A 15,919-nucleotide genomic window follows, 5' to 3' on the forward strand; every position below is an offset into this window, starting at 1 on the left:
CCAGCAGAAATACGGTGGCATGTACAACACTGTAGGCCTTACTCATCTGGGAAAGCCTGGCGGTTGAGAGATCACAGCCAGCAGCCAAAGAGCCCCATCAGATGGGGTCGATTGAGGTAGAGATTGCTCGCAAACAGGACAGCGTGTGAGCTCTGATGGGGGCGGTACAACCACCACAGAGGCTGGGGGAATTTGAGGAGGGAACATGTTTCATAACTCACACATTATGCTTTTTTATTGATTGCTCACCAGAGATGGAGCAAAAAAACACAGCAAAACAAAAAGCCTCCTAGCCTTCCTCATCACTATAAAGGTTCAAACATAGATGAGGAAGGGACAACCTCTACAGAGTCTGCTGCTTTTAACTGGTACTCAGCACTTAACGGATCATTCCACAGAGGTGATCACACAGTTAACTTACTCAGCGTTTTGGGTTGAAACTGTAGTCTCATCGTCAGGTCAAAACTTGGACTGGGGGTTGATCACCACTTTCTAAGGTGTGGCCTTATTTTTGAGTTGGATGGGGCCATTTTAAGAGCACTTAAAATGGCCCCATCCAATAGTGCAATAGAGCACTCCAAAATTAGTTTGAGATGTACAGTTGAAATGTACAGCTCGTCACTCATGTTAATGGGCAGAGAAACCCCAAAATGAGTATCGACAAAGACTATAAGTGGTCTTTAATAACCAAGGAGTTAGCAGCTTAATCATTTTTAGTTTGTGGAGAAAATTTAGAAGGTGACAGATCTTGGCTAGAGGGTGTGTGCTTAAAGCTGTGAACACAGTAATGAAGTTGTGCATTAATGTATAAGGTGTGATGCACTGAGAAGGCCTAATTAAGATTTAATACAGCTGCACAAACAAAAAATGCAGTCATGTCAAGATATCATTAAGTATTAAGATATCATTAAGTATTTTCTTTGAAGATAACCTTGCAGGGGACAGCCTGTGTGTGTGTGCGTGTGTTTGAGAGAGAGACAGAGACAAAGAGAGAGAGAATGAGAGAGAGAAAGGGAGAGAGAAAGAGAGAGAGAAAGTCTGTTAGCAGCTGCAGCAATTAATTCCTTCACTGTTTCACATACTGTAAACATACAAAATAGTGCAACAAAATGTATTTCTGTTGCAAAAAGTCTCTTGTCTAAGACAAGGCATGATGCACCTGATACCATTACTCGAATAATCAATAACACACTAGCCACTGTTTCATTAAATAAGTGAAGTGGGTATTCATCAGAACCACTCATTTTCCTTGATTACTTCAAGGAGCGACAAGAAAATTAATTTTGTAATGATTATCTGACTCAGGTAAAACCAATTTTCTTTTCACTGCCTGCCGAAGTGAGTGACAGGGCCACAGCATGGGTCTGCTCTTTCTCCTTACACGGCTCAACCAGTGCAAAAAAAAAAAGGAAAAAAGTGGCAGTTTCAGTGCCAAAGGCATTCAATACTCAACATCCTCCTCCCACCTTCTTCAAGGGCCAAAGATGAGACGGAGACCACGATAAAGCTGTCCGCTAATGTTTCTTATTTGGAGATTTTGCTACTAATACTCCTACTTTTGTTTTTGTGCAAGCGAGAAGAAAAATAAGGAAGCAACATTTTGAAAAGTATCAGTTATTTCTAGCTGTCGGCTTGAGACTAACGCCTGCTGGCTCGCCCAGCATGGGTTTTGTGTCGTTCCAGCTCTGAAACTTTTGCGAAGTCAAAATTAGAAGAAAAAAACCCTGTGCCATCTTGTGACAAAGCAATGATGAAATGGAAGCCAATTAACTCCACTCAATCAATCTGGAAGGCAGAGATGTAAAGGGAGGCTCAGAGAGCGGTGGAAGGTTTCACAGATGTCACTGCCCCCTTAGGTCTCTCTGTAAGACGGTGACAACCCCCCCCCCAAATGATCTGCATGCCAATACCAATGTCACCCATCTGCTGCAATCCGATACAGCCTCACTATGTGTTCACCAGTCTCAGTGGAGTTACAGCGCAACCTTCAACATGACAAACAAAGCAGACGGCACTCAGAGTGTCCATGATTCCGAGGCACCTCTCGGCGCACGTCGTTACTGCATACCCATAATCCCGCCCCCGCTACAGAGGTCCTGGAGGAGGCTAGAGAACAATAGGACTCGCTGTACGTGACAGCAGAATGCCCAGGCGACTTCACTGCTGTGATTATACTAACTGATGCACTTTATGAGTCAGAAAAGAAGACGCGTGTGCGCAGCTACGGCGGACGCAAGGACACTCTGAAGAAAGAAAAAGAAAACCGGTGTCACTTCAGGAGCCAGACTGTGCTGCTCTGAACTGCGCTGAACCCCATTGGCTGCGGGAAAAGAGCCGTTGCAAGCGCTGACAGGTTTGGGAACGCGTGCCAGCTGGTGCAGCCAGCCACACCTGGGGACCCCGAAGAAGACGGGCACGCCCGTTGTAATCTTCCTGACGGACAACCAGGACTCCGAGGCAGCAGGAAAACTCTGGAACTCTACCAACATTAGCGGGTAAATCTAATTTCTGGGGAAATTGCTTGCACCGTCCAAATCCTCTCAGGAGTCAAAGATGTACTTTTAGCAATTTAGGACCGCCACGGGGCTGAATCAACAATGCAAATGCAATAGCTTCCAGGGCTGCTTAGTCAAGAGTCAAAAATGTACGAGTGCAACAAGACAGGAACGAGAAATCCGAAAAAACAGAATGAATCCCGCTTTCCATTGCGGCTCACACTTTTCCCAGCTGCCGTTTAGATGCCGCTTGCTTTCCCTCCCTGAAGTGGACACTAATAAAGCACGCAGGTGAAAATAAACCAGCGCGGTGTTGAGCTGAGGGAAAAGGCACAGGCAGGCTCCGCCAGAGGGCCAATCGCTCACCGCCCCACCTACAGCAGTATTAATTTCCACTCCAGATCCGGCACCACGTTGGCTCTGAACAACACTTCAAAACAGCATGCGGCGTTTGTTTTATTACAGTTTGCAGACAACCTCTCCGTTAATTCCTATGATTAATTTGTGTAAGGATAACATATTACTCCCATGCATTCTGCCTTTAATGAACAAATTGTGCAATATAATTAACTTGTTTGCAAGAAGAATTCTGTGAATCATTTAGCAGCGGGAGTTTAGCAGGAAACCAGTTTGGAAAATTCAGCTCTTTTATTTATGTGTCCTGACATAATTAAATTAGGTTTCTCGGCACACCTATATAGTTTGTAATAAATAAACTATTCCTTTTTTTTTCTCTTTTAATGTTCAGAGCATGCTTAGCACAGAATAACTCGTTAGAACTGAATTTTTTATTGTACAGGAAATAAATGAATAAGCATTCCCGGCTGTGGGCTGCCATATCAATGTTACATTACTTTGTCAATCAATACTTAATTTAATTGTCGATTACCTCCAATTACTGCCCTTATACAGTCGATAATCACGTACATTGTCATTAAAATGCTCTGACATTCATTGTTTTACACCTAAATTAATGTACTCACCAGTGTTTTGCTGTTTTTTAAATCCCAGGTACCATCTCTCATGCTTCTCTCCTACCTTACAAATCAACCCAAAGTTTAGTGAATAAGGGCTGCAAGAATGTAGCCCTTGTTGGTACTTAATCATGTATCGACTAGGAGGCAGACATGGTTATTGGAAAGAACCACAAGGCCAGGTAAGTAAACAGACACTGCTTCCCATTAGATAGTGCAGGTAACTGGCATGCAGTTCTATCTGGTACCCCAGTGAATAATTACAGAGGGAGAATAATGAGTAAGTAACTGCATATGAATTATAAAGAGTTGTGACTTATGCACAACATATACACAAATCCTGTAAAGGGGAATGTTCATACATTGGCATAAGAGAGGACTAAGTCAGCTTCTTCGGCTTCAGGTACAAGAATAGTCAATGTTAAGAGGAGGAGAGAGAGATAGAAATGTGGGAAAAAAGCATGAAATCTTAAAACATCTGCAGGGAACTGAAAATGTCAAGTGTAATGTCAACGGGGAACAGTTTTGGCACTTCGGAGTTCATTTCCATATAATTAATCTAAATGCCAAAAAAGGTACATCAAAGTACGAGCCACAAGCCAAGGGGTTATCACCATTGTTCACGTTGTGGGTTAAAAAATAAAAATAAAAGATACATACATATATTCTGCGAGGAGTGATACCCTTCAACACACGCAGAATTGCTAAACCTTGGAATAAAGATCAAAAGAACTGTGTAATTAGCATAGATTGCTTACAGCATGGATCTGGATCCAATAGAATTTATAGGATTACCTCCATAGGTATGGAGAAGCCCAACTGCTTTAGAAGAGCGTTCAGCTTTCCCGACAAATTTCCAACAAAGGCAGCTAACGGCATTTGATGCTTTTTCCCTCTTTACCAGCATCACATCTAAAAATAATCTTTAAAAAAAAAAAAAAAAAGAGAAAAGATCTCATCTCAACAGCGTATCTGTGCCTTTCATTGTGCCGCATATTAACCCATCCTTTGGATATTGGCAGTTTATATTTTCACAGTATATCCAATTAGGTTCCTACGCAACGTCTTTCAGAGCGTCAACAGTCATCGGCAACAATGGTATCGGAATGCTGCCATTCAGTTCCACAATCGTCCTATTGAAAATGAGAACCGATTGGATTTCTGAGCAGGAAGTATTCTGCTGATTGCACTGTTGTTGCCTTAGAAAGCTTGTGACAATTACAGTGTCAGACATAAGAATAATAATCTGCAGTGCTTGCTGGCTTCCTGAGACAGTTATATATCTGTGCTTGACTTGGTTGTTCTCAACATGGTAGCTGACAATAGGAGAGATGTACATGACAATGATTGGAGCCAGAAGTAAATGAAAGTTCATGAAGTAAAACATCACTGTAAACCCACCATGTTTTTTTTTTACCCATTACGGTAAATCAAGGACCTTTTGGAAAAATAATTGTATGATCATAAATGACTGTGTTTTTTAAAGAATGAATTAATGTATATATTTTTCAACTTAGAGCTGGTATCTAATAAATGGTGATGTGGTACTCGTGAATGCTTCATGTAAGACTGTGGACACAGCCCATGATGGATCTTCCTTATGCGGGGCAACACACCATGCATGACCTGTATAAAATGCACAGCTAGTGTAAAGTCCGCCGAGGATTCACAAATAAAACAGCGAGTAATTCAGCAAGCGTGAGGGTGTAAAAACAAGTATCCTTCTATTTATTGCACATTCGATGTGTTATAAAATGTACCCCGCTGCCTAATATGATGAAATATGGACTGAGACGGACTGATGAGACGGTTTACTGCTCGCCATGGCAGAAAGCAATTGGCTGAAATGGAATCAACGGAATGCCTTCTTCCTGTACGAGACAAACAAATACAGAGCTCGCATTCTTGCTCCATTTATCACGAGGAAATCATCCCCGAATCCTTTGTGCTGACGAGAAAGGGGTTTAACACAGTCAGAACTGAATAGCCACCTATTCCTTTAGGAAAAACTAGCTCCACTTTCTCTTCACAGCAAATGATAATTTTCCTTCATACTGTATATGCTAGAGTCTGAAAGTGAAGTAGTAATCCAACGTTTCTTGTGAAACGCATACAGTATTTACATATATAAAATGGCATAATATAAACAGTTTATAAACTGTTTTGACCAATGATACCTTCATTATACAGTGCTGAATCCTGAGCCTAGATACATGCATACCATACACCAGTGGATCCCAACTCTGTTCCTGGAGATCTACTGTCCTGTAAGCTTATTTTTTTGTTCGTTAAAAAATAAACTGTTTTCTGTTTTTAAGCTTGATCCATACAGTAGTCTACCCCAGCTATTTTTCAGTAGATTTTACTTTACAGTATAATAATAATAATAATAATAATAATAATAATAATAATAATATTTTCTGTTTCCTAGAAAATGCACAGGAAAATCTGAAGTACTGTCTATTTTTATTATTTTTATTTAGATTTCTTTTTTTAGATTATTTGCATTTCAACCAAGTGAAATGATAAACAAAACCTTATGAGTAGCTTAATGGTGCTGTTTGAAAAATATGGTGATTCGTGGATCTTTAAGTTGAAAATCAAATAAATAATTTTTCAAAATTTCACAAAGGAGGTGTAGGTCGTCATCATTACAATCAAGCAGCCTTAATGAGGCTGAACACAGTTATGGCAATTATTGCCTTCAAAATGTGCAAAATATTTTTTCATTTCCGTGTAAATTAGTTTCATTTCAGAGTATTTCGGCGCCTTTTTACTAATTAGAATCTGTCATCTTTCAACTGCAAAGCTATGTCTGCTTTACCATATGGTAAAGATCCACCGTCTGGTAGCATATAATGAAGCTCCACAGTGTTGCTCTTTGGAACACCCCTGAGGAACCTGCCCTCTAGTGGTCGACATGGTAAACGTCACAGACATTACGACATTACCTTCACCCTCAGTCCTCAACACAAAGAGAGCTGGGCGGAATCCTGTCACCTACCTAATCTCCCAGCACACAGGTTGGGCTCACACCCCAGCAAGAGGAATTCCAGCCAGAACAGTGTTACTGAATGGAATGTTACTCAATATTTTAATTTGGACATTGAGGCTGGGACCATCGGCATCACACAAAGTGTTAAATTACACACATAGGGCCTGATTTAGTAAGACCATTTGCATGTACAAAACCTTTTAACATACACAAAACCAGTAACACAACCAACGATTTGTGCCAAAGAAATACCATGACTAGTCATTGTTCATGTTGTTGGTTTTGTGTCTGTTCAAAGATTTTGCATGTGCAAAAGGTCATAGTAAATCAGGCTCATTGCATGCATGTGTGTGTGTGTGTGTTTGTGTGCATATATAGCCTCTATATTCTTCTTTCTGTCTAAAACTTGTGGGGCCATATATCAGCATTTAATTTACACTTCACCAGTTGTTTTACACTCAGCATCAGCATGTCCATCTCAACAATAGTGACAATGAACAGATGTCTACACTCATTGTGCTGAACTACGGGGAAGATGCACACCTATTTTTCCAGGGAAACGTAAAATTTTACATTTTAAATGGCAAGATCGCTGTTTTTAGGCAACAGGCATGAACCATGAACAAGGTTTTATGTTGGGTGTAGTGTTGGGTCCTGGCTAAAAGAAAAGCAACACACCATATTTCTCAGAACCCATGCTAGAGCTATGCAAAGGCTTTGGCTGTTAAGTACCGAGCGTCCACTGGTTGTGTGTTTATTAACGGTAAGATGCTTGTAATTATAGTAATGAAAATAAGTGACACTCCCCAGTAATGCATGTTGTGTTATTCAAATGTGTTTTTGTCATTTATTTCATCCACTTACTTATTACGAATGCAAGACCCTTAATGCTTAAACACAGTTTAGGGAGTATTTCAGAGTATGTAAATAAATGTGAATCGATGCAAGAAAAGGCATGAATACTCTAACCGAGATCTTCTCGCAAAGCCAGTAGGTTAATACAGGAACGACACTATGAACCTTCGAAACAAACACTCCCATTTGAGGGAACCACTACATACGTCTCACTAAAATCCTCTATTATCGCGCTTCCGTTTTCAAGAGGGTAACAAAATAAAAAAAAGACGCCTTTCCCCGGTAGCAGCGAGGGGCACCTCTGCGGATTCCCGGGATTCGGCGCATGGCAGTAACCCGCTGAATGGATGGCGGCTTTTAGTCAGCTTGCGTTTACAGGCGCCATAAAAACAGAAACAGAGGAAGGCGCACTATTTATACAAGCGGCGGCTCTTCACATTCGCGGTGACAGGGAGATGACAAGCTGTTACCTCTTTGTCAATGAAATGTTTCCCTGAGCTGCTGTTATGCAGACGAGCGGACGTGACACTTCTGTCACGGTCCCGTCACGCTTACCCAAGATGGCGGCTTCCAGGAGTGCTCGCTGAACTCGCCCGACCGCTGGCGGTGTGGTTTTTCATTAACGTGGCAAAAAGTTTGAACTTTGACAATTCAAAGGGACCCCCGCTCCCCCCCCGGGACCAGACAGGAACGCGCTAGTCAGCAGGCTGATAAAAAGCGTGTGAAAGGAGATGCAGCTGTGTGTGCGCGTGTGTGCATGTGTGTGTGTGTATGTGCTCTTAGCAAAAGCACTTGTGAAAGAGATGTGCAGTATATATACATCTACGCACAAGCATGTGTGTATGTACAAAATAAATAGAGTTGAATAAAGAGTATTGAAAATTGTGTCCAAAAATGTAACAATAATGAAAAATAATCGTACTCACTTTTTTATGGATCCACTGAATTGGGTCTTCCTCCTGCCACAACAAGAGAGAAAACAGGACAATTAAATTACTCCTCAGTCACTGCACCAGTGGTGGATAAGTTTTCTCTCAGTTTTAAGCATCCTAAGTCAATGGTTAAAGTTTAGCTTAAAGTGATATGGATCTTCCCCTCTGATCTGATACACACAACACATAAGAGGAGTGCATTGTGATTTTACTTTCCATCTCTTAGACATCTCCCATGTGCTGAGATACATTTAGGGGAGGCAGACACAGAAAGGGTCGACATATCCAAACACAATTTACCATAACCATTTATATTACAAAAATGTGAGAAGTACCACTGATATTATGTCCATTTGAATTCCTGCTAATGCGCATTGCTAACACACTGAGCTACAGTCTGTCCTGTTAGCTTCATTCAATGCCAGACTGTGCACCCTACAGTCTGGTATCGGATATTGAACACTCCAGTTCTTAACCTTAGATAATGAGGTTGCCCTTGACTCAGCCCTCAACAGTGACTCTGGTCAATTGGGCACCTGTAGTCTGTCTACAGAAACCACATATGAAGTGTTCTTCTCTGGTAACGATGGTGTGGCTCAGCTGGTTGAGGGGAAAAAACCATCACCGGACAGAATGTGCCTGAGAGGAAAACATGTACGGAGGATGACTCACAATAACTTTATCGTGTAGCGCATGAAAGCGCATTCCAAATTGGGAGGAACAGAAATAAAAATCAAGTTCTTATTATAAATGATGTTTAAAAAAAAAAAATGACATTGTTCGAACAGTATTTGAAATTCAGTGAAGGAAAAAATGGATCACTGACTTCCATGTTTCGCAAAATGTTCATATAATTGAATGCCATTGACTTCATCGCATTCAATAGAGGGAGATCCTCAGTTGAGCTTTACTGTCCCTCCTGGAGCACTGCAGTGCACGCCTGCACGATGCAGAGACGAATACTAAGCACTGTTAAGCATGATCCCTGCTTAAGAAGTCAACAATTCAAATTCCCTTGTTAACAATAACCCGTAGCCCACCGGTTCTCCCAACACTTGAACAAGTACACGCGGCAAATGTGAATAAAAATGATTACTTTCTGTATGGAAGAAGACGCGTGCCTCCTAGAAATATGCACTGAATATTCAATTTTCATCATGCCTCCTTCCTGTATCAAGTAATGAATTAATGAAAAGTGCCTGAATGTGCCCTGCATACCTGACTAAGGGCACACAGTGTGGTGGATAGTGGGAGGTGCATAAGGCACACTCCAGTAATATTACTTTACAGTGTACCTTAGAACTGCACCGAGGCATACAGTGACTTATTAAAATACTGGACAAATTTGATTCATAACATTAGAGACAAAAAATGTTTTTTTTTTTCAACCCTTTATGAGGTAAACCAAAACTCCATCACCCAACAGCTCTGTAATCGCACATAAATCTAACAACAAACCTGCTACTGGCCAATGGTAATTGTACCAAAACAAGAGCACAGACAAGGTTTTTTTTTCTTTTTCTTGAAACTATTCCACGATTAAGAGTGGGGGAGAAGGAGGCTGTCAGGGAGTGGTAATGGCAGGTGTTGGCTCATATTTACTCTGAACGCGAAAGCCAAATTGAAAGATCTGTGAAGGTTGAGCAGGTGCAGACCAGATGATTGATGACGGAGGAGAGCCTAATTTGTCGGCCATGTCTTTTTCTTTATTTTTCCAGAAAATAAAATTAATCACCGCCCCACCTTAAATTTATTTACAGAAACCTCCTCACATTTCTATTTTTCATTTCACAGAGAAAGTTTTTTATTTTACTTTCCTGAGGAGGCTAAGAGAAATGTGTTTGGACTGCAAATGCCCAAGAATGAACATTATTTATAGGAAATGCATTAGAGGAGAGAGTGCACTGTTTTTTATTTTATTTTATTTTTTAATACATACAGCACTTTTAAGCCCCTAGCATTACGCCAGGGCACGGCATCGTCCACTAAGAACAGAGTCTCCTGAAAGTTAATTCGGTGGCCTGGAGATTGCTGGATGTCTCCAGCCAAGAATAATTGAATTTGGGGCTTAGGTGATTAGGGAGCTTTTTTTTAAAGACAGTTTTTTAAGGTTTAAAGAACCCTGTGCTACTGTAATCTGTCAGGTGTCCTGATTACCAGCTTTGGGGTACAGCGTAAAGCTGGCACTGGAATTTTATCATTTACTGTGAATGGGGAATGGGCAGGGTGAATGTGGTATACTGTATGTATGCCCCACACATATAAAAAATATATATTTAAAAAAAGACAAAAATAATTATAGTTATATATATATATACATCATGAAATTACAACTGTGAAGCCTAACAATAACAGTGTTTTGATTGTAATTTCAGGTGTAATTTATCCCAGTGCCATGGCAGCGAACACCACACACACATACACACACAGTCACACACACACACACACACACACACAATGTGTAAGACGGTAACGTGTAAAGCCTAGTCACAATGCGTTTTCCACGATATCAAAAGATTCCAGACATTTAAAAAACGTAAAAAGGTCAACAACGCGCCGTTATTTTGAACGGTGCCCGAGGAGCGATTTATGGCTGGCTGAAAGTAATGGCCCGAGTGTACCGAATCCAATAGGCGGCAGACCTTATCTTTGCTGCCATATTTTCCCCCCTTTGATTGAAGCAAAGCGTATTAGCTGTATTTTACACCTTACGAGGCCTCTCGTGATCATAGAATACAACAGCGCCCTAGATCAAGCAGCGCGGTCACGTGGGCTACGCTCTACACTTGTTCCGCCCCTGGCAGTCTGACAGTTCCTAAACAGATTGATTGTGTGTTGCTCAGAAAATTGTTTAAAACAGGCCAGAAATTTTGGATTGATCGTCCTTGTTGAAAGCATAATCAAGGCAGCAAGAATTTATTTGCAACCGATAACAACTGATGAAAAAAAAAGGGGGGGGGGGGGGGTATAATCTTAAAAATAGGATATTTAAACTCATCCACATAATCATTTCATAGATAGGGACAACATGAACTCTCCTTTATCGAGTATCGATAGCTATGCTGCTTATAGCTGAAAAGGCTCTGCCAAATTTATAAATGGAGCTTAGAGCAGAGTGTTAGCTCAACAGGTAAAGCACATACAACGTGACTGATCTAAGCCAAGGCTGAGTGGTGTACATCACCATTCATTAGGCGACAAACATAAAAGGCTATTTCTGTGCATGCCCTGCACTGCAGTGTCACTGAGGCAAAACAGCACTGCTGTGGGAGTTTATTTTCTGTAAAGTAATCTATATGAATATATATATATATATATATATATATATATATATATATATATATATATATATATATATTAAGTGGCTATATGTATATAAGTGGCTTGACATGATCCTGTGACATCAAAATGCATAACCATGCCAACCTGCAAATGCAACTGCAACATCTGTCTCTTCATGGAAAAACATGGTTTCAATTAAACAGTAATGCAAAAGATAATCAAACAGAAACATGATTCTAAAATAATACTGTAAAACTGGGAGAGGTAAAAAGGCACAGATAAGTGGAACTGTATATCCAGAGACATACCAAGATAAACATAATCTGATATGACTCTGAAGGAACTGAATCTGCACAGGAGAATATAATTAAACAAAAAGTGGCATAAATATTCCCGTAGGTTAAGATTTCTTTCAGTTGTATTGACTCTTCTGTCAGCTTCATAAAATAAATAATAAATAAATAAATAGCTGGGAGAGATTTCTGTAGCACTCCATGTGAATGTTTTATTCCAGTAAAGAGGGAGGATTTATGGTAACCCTCTAATTTTTAACAAGCTACTGATGGGACTACAGGAGAAATGGAGATATCACTATCTCCTTTCTAATAAGGTCCTATTGAATGGGGCTGAATTCCATCTCCAAATATATTAAACTCATATGATTATGATTTATTGCCACATTTGACTATGGCATATACAAAAACAACAGCATCTCTCCTGCAGAGATAATGATTACAATATCATGCAACAGGCACAGGAATATGGCAAAGCGACAATTAATTTGTAGGCTTACATTCTCTCATGCAAAATGTAACATCTAGAGCTTAACACTAATAAGATTGCCATTTGTAGCGCATGTATTATAATTATTATTCTTCTGTTGATGACAGGTCTGAAAGAAGTGTTCATTTACTGTACAGCAGGACAATCAAATGAGTTAAAGGTCAGGACTGGGCTTTATCTGCACATAATAGACTGAAGTTGATCCCCAGCAAGCGAACAAATAGAGAAAAAACAAAACCTTGCACTGAACCGCATTTAGACAGAATTATGAATATATTAAGCAAACATTCGCCGCACTCCTACAGTAGCCATTGACGTGTCGCTACCATCGTGACATTTTCTCATGACAGCGATTTTTCTGTCGCGTACACACAAACACTCTCAGATTGATGTTCTTCTCATGAATGAATGAGAAGAAGAAAATAACAAAGATTAACATTGCCAATATGTGCCAAGCTCTAAAAAGATGAAGACAATGACACAAAATGGCTCGGTGTCCGCGCGAGAGATCTGCCATTGTTGCGCTTGTCTTTCGCGCTCTTGTTACAGGCCGGCATGGACTTGACAGCCATAGCTAAAACGTTTAGCGCAGTTAGCTTCCATTCGCGCGTCATTGTTGCGACTGACAGGGCCTTTGTCCGCACCGCGCCAATCGTGCCACAGAAAAGGGAGGGCTAATGGGGAAAAGTGGATTAGAAACATTTATTTTCATCACACACTGTTTCGGCGAGATCTACTCGGTGGCGGTTGAGTTCAGCTTCCTCCCACGCACTGTGAAGTGCTTTGAGACTGAGAAAGGTCCTATAAAATGTGCATTTATTAATACTACTACTACTATTATTATTATTATTATTATTAGTAGTAGTAGTAGTAGTAGTAATAGTAGTAGTAGTATTATACACCCAAGTGTCATGGATGTAGAGTGGGAGAGTGGGAGTTTGGGATGCTAGCAGAAGGACTGGTGTGTGGATGGCAGAAACCCAATACAGTATCTGACCATTGGCAGACAGTAACAAGAACAGGCCAGAAGAATGGAGCGACCACAACACGGCAGATATATGAGATATTTGCTCACACCTCCTGTGAACACTAGCATGACACTCGGTTCAAAGTGACAGTCAGAGTCACAGACTGCTAACTGAATCTCTTGGACACACATTCGAGACCTGGGGATGACTGAATGCTGTATGGCAGTATGACTGTCAGTGGACAACAGCCCTTACAGTTTTCACGCACTTTAAATTGATGATTTCACAATTTACTGTCTCACCCCCGTTCCAAAAGATGAGGGCTCTTTGAACCACAGAGCTGATGGGGATGTGTTTTATGGGAAAAATGGGTTATGGGTTTTATGAAAAATAGAGTAACAAAAGCATCATATTGTATACTCCTGAAGCTGCTCCTGAAATTAAAACAAACCAGCTGAGTACACTTTCTTTCTCTGACACGCCATTCATTTCGCATATAACAAATTAAATACTATAAATTTTAAAAAGAAACATAGTCTTGATGGTGCTTAAATCAATTTATATTTATGTGCTATTAATATTTTCTAATGTATTGGCATGGTCTGTGGAGTCACACTCTTGTGTCACAAGCAAAACTCATTCCCATCCCTGCCCTTCTTAGCCGAGGTCTCTTACCTATTTGTTCTTCTCTCTGCTTTCCGTCTCAATAAAGCAAAAAACACAAAAGGAGGGTGGGTCTTTCCACTCTCCTATAAAAAAAAAATGGGAAGCTCAAATTATCATCTCCAAACCTCTTGACAGGATGTTATATTGATAAGATTGACTTTTTCTGCCTTCAAAGTAGACTGACGAACCACAAAACACATCCTTCTAGACGTTCAACCCTAAAGGTTCTGTTGAAGGACATACCAGGACAAAACTGATAGATTTTCCCTTGAAAGAGGCTTCAGTGATTTGCCAAATTACTTGATGTATGTGGACCCCATAACCCATTTGCTCCACTACTTTTATTTTATTTTCAAAAGAATGGGGGAGTTCACTTTCCTGAAATGAAAGCAATTACGAGCCCCTTCATGTTTCCGGGGAGATGTACGGCAAGATTACAAAGTTAAAAAAAAACGAGGTTTCCGTGGAGCTCAGAGGCATTCAGAAATGTTAATTTGATAGAGATGACAAGGAAAAAAGCTTCTGGAAAAGAACATGGATCAGTTTCCCTGAGCTCTGTTTGCGTTCTGAAAGCTCTAGCTTCGGCTAAATGGCGAGAATAAATTAATCCATCTGTCAGAGTAAATCATAATGCAGAGAGTAAACCATATACATTGAAGCTGTTTATTTTATTTATTAATTCATTCGTTCATTCATTTATTTTTCAAATATGAACCAGTTAGAGTTACAAAAAGAACCTGAAATTATTTATTACTATTATTTAAAATAATAGCATAGCTACTACAGTACTTATTCCATTTATTTAAATCGCTGGGGTGGCAACATGACGCAATGCCTCAAGTGGTGCGAGGCTCGACTGCATCCCTCACCGGGAAACGCGAGGACCGGTCGGTCCATCAGGAGGAGTAAAAACATAAACCACTCTCATTTGCACGAACGCGCCCGTCAGAGCTAATGCAGCGGGGTTAATGAAGTGTAGTGATTGACATTTCGGCGCAATCAGCGCGCGGGGCGAGCTTCGGAGGCGAGCCACTCATCGTCGCCTCCGCAGACGCGGCGCTCGTTTTTCGGGGGCGGCGGGGAGACTGATGCTCGGCACGTGGCGTGCAGGCTCCCCCGATGTTGACAGTTCACTTATCAAGCCTGCGCACATTATGAATATGCCACTTATAGTTCCATCAACATAAACCAAATTTGTCATTTTTTTTCCCCCCATGTACTTCTTTGTACTGCTGTGGGACCCAGCTGCCACTCGGAAGCAGTGAAAACAAGGAAAAAAGCCTGGACATGCATCTTGATCCTCATCTTATTGAGTGTTTGGATCAATAAAAACTCCCTCAACCAAAGACGTGAGGTGTTTGATTGGATGGAGGGGAGAGCATGACTTCAGACTCAAGTTATACTTTTTTTCCAGTAAGCCTATCCAACAGAGCACTTCACAAGAAAAGGGGCCACCAGTCCAGACCAGCCTTCTGGAACATTCCTGAGCTTCTCCACACGATGACCCCAGTACATGAGAGAGATGGGCAGCTGTAGACAGTGATGCTGTCATGCTGACACGCTTGCTGTGAGCCAAGTCCATCTGGATGTTTCGTCGTTGCCGTGAACGCATGCATTCTCTTAGACCAGGGCTTTCTTCGCCCCCCGAGCTAAACTAGGCCCGTATTTCAAAAAGAAATATGAAGTTGCCATGTACGACTACAGTTGGTCATTGTTCTGTATTGGTGTTTGTCCAATATGGATAAACTGCCCTACTCTGACAGCCATAACAAAGGCTTGTATATCACCTTTATGGCCCATTGTAAATAGTCCCACCCAATTGTTCGCTAGCGCTAAATCACTGCAAGAAATTGGCCCCGAGCTCGAACAGATTAATTGTCTCTCTGTTGTTCTTTACAGAAAGCACTTTAAAATATTATTCCGGAGCAATAAAATACTTTTGCGGGGGTGCAGGTGTGACTTTTCTGAA

General features: G+C 40.9%; 1 protein-coding gene across 19 annotated transcripts in view; it reads right to left on the reverse strand.

The window, feature by feature from the left end:
• Nucleotides 1-15,919, reverse strand: part of tenm3 (teneurin transmembrane protein 3) — a 484,477-nt gene that overhangs the window by 365,197 nt on the left and 103,361 nt on the right. For all 19 annotated transcript variants that reach the window (XM_064335073.1, XM_064335078.1, XM_064335072.1 and 16 more), the window contains one exon: nucleotides 8,246-8,278. The gene's annotated coding sequence lies outside the window, so the exon portion shown is untranslated. The remainder of the gene's footprint in view (nucleotides 1-8,245; nucleotides 8,279-15,919) is intronic.

The sequence above is a fragment of the Anguilla rostrata genome, chromosome 5 (assembly GCF_018555375.3).
Source record: "Anguilla rostrata isolate EN2019 chromosome 5, ASM1855537v3, whole genome shotgun sequence".
In the NCBI taxonomy this organism is placed as follows: Eukaryota; Metazoa; Chordata; class Actinopteri; order Anguilliformes; family Anguillidae; genus Anguilla; species Anguilla rostrata.